Consider the following 1,960-nt stretch of genomic DNA (forward strand, 5'->3'; position numbering starts at 1 on the left):
TTTCAATTGATTATTTTAAATTTATTAATTAAATGTACATGTTTTTTTTTAGCTATGAACACTATAATATAGACTTGACTTTATTATTTATTATAATATAATAATAAACGCCAATTTTACATTTGCATTAAAATGAATTCAAAGGTACACACATTGTCATTAATTTGAATCATTTTGACAACTCTCAAATATTAACTGTATAATTATTAACTACTATTCAATTAAAAGAACAACATGCACATAAAAAAACAATATGGCAAATTGCGTTGTTTTCATTTTAACCTGTTACATTTTATCGACATCTAAAGCTCTTTTAAATTGTACAGATACACGAACGTTCACCCGGTCTCTACCGATATTATACTATTAGTTGTGTTTGTTGAATTGATTTTATTTAATTTTTTAAGGTAAGAAGTACACATAAATATGGTACATACATTGTCATTAATTTGAATCGTTTTGACAAATAAAATTTTTGCTCTATAGATATGTGGAATAGTTATTATGGGCCTATGAATAATTTTCCCCGTTTTTTTTTTTTGTTTTTTCACATATTCCATTATCTCTTTGCTCCATATAGTTGCAGCGTGATGTTATACAGCCTAAAGCCTTCCTCGATAAATGGTCTATTCAACGCAAAAATAATAGTTTTGAAAATACTGATACGATAGCCGCCTTTTACGACATCCATAGAAAAGAGATATAATAGATTTATTTTCAAAATTGGATACAAAAGGTAAAAACTAGAAGGTGAACTAGATGGAGTGCATGCATATGCATGTAAATATCAATTCAGCGGCACTCACTCTGGATCCAAGCGAACAGGTCCACCAGGCGGTAGGCGGCGGCCAGCTTGCCTACCCCCTCGATACCCCGGATGTCGTTGATGGGAAGCACGCAGCTGGGACCCTGGAATTAATGTTGTGTTATTATCATACATACATACATACATACATACATACATACATACATACATACATACATATAGTCACGTCTATATCCCTTACGGGGTAGACAGAGCCAATAGTCCCGAAAAGACTGAACGGCCACGTTCAGCTACTCGGCTTAATGATGGTATCGAGATCCAAATAGTGACAGGTTGCTAGCCCATCGCCTAAAAAAAGGATCGCAATTTTGTAAGCCTATTCCTTAGCCGCCTTTTGCGACATCCATGGGAAAGAGATGCGAGTGGTCCCATCCAATCCCTTGGCACATGTTACTTTCAAGTGACTAAAAATACAAAAAAAAAACATAAATATGGTACAAATATTGACATTAATTTGAATCATTTTGACAACTCTTAAATATTAACTGTATAATTAATTGTAAATTGAATGTGCCCATAAAAAAATATGGTAAATTGCGTTGTTTTTTATAGGTTATTTATTTGATTTCTACAGATTTCCTCTATAAATGTATTATTTATTGTGTTTATATGCAATTTTTTACACCCTTTTCAGGGGAATTAAATATTTTTACGGGCTTTTGACCAAGCAAAAATATTGAATAGAAACAACAAGCGGAGGAAAGAACAAAATTTTAGTCAAGAGAAAGAAATTTTCTGACTATTCTGCAGGTATTAAGGATTGCAGCTTTCTGCAAGAGTATAATATAAGTAAAAGGGTGATTTTTTTAAGCTTTCTAAACTATTACGGAGAGTCGTATTATATATTATTATTATTATTATTAATTTTTATTTTAACCTGTCACATTTTATCGACATCTAAAGCTCTTTTAAATGGTACAGATACACGAACGTTCACCCGGTCTCTACCGATATTACACTCAATTGTGTTGTGTAAGGAGTGAGTAGTTAGTTGGTATCCTAGTTGTGATTTTTGAATTGATATTTTTTTTTTTTTTTTTAATTTAATTAAGGCTATTCAATCTATATTATTTTTTATCTATGAACACTATAATATGAACTTTATTATTATATGTAATAAATGCCAATTTTAAC

At 31.0% G+C, this 1,960-nt stretch overlaps 1 long non-coding RNA gene across 1 annotated transcript in view; it reads right to left on the bottom strand.

Annotated features, from left to right (window-relative positions):
• Positions 1-1,292, bottom strand: part of LOC132903870 (uncharacterized) — a 40,841-nt gene extending 39,549 nt beyond the window's left edge. Inside the window, exon 1 of the long non-coding RNA XR_009657506.1 lies at positions 807-1,292. This is a non-coding gene — a long non-coding RNA (uncharacterized LOC132903870). The remainder of the gene's footprint in view (positions 1-806) is intronic.
• Between the last annotated feature and the right edge of the window lie 668 nt (positions 1,293-1,960).

This window comes from Amyelois transitella, chromosome 31 (genome assembly GCF_032362555.1).
Source record: "Amyelois transitella isolate CPQ chromosome 31, ilAmyTran1.1, whole genome shotgun sequence".
Lineage (NCBI taxonomy): Eukaryota > Metazoa > Arthropoda > Insecta > Lepidoptera > Pyralidae > Amyelois > Amyelois transitella.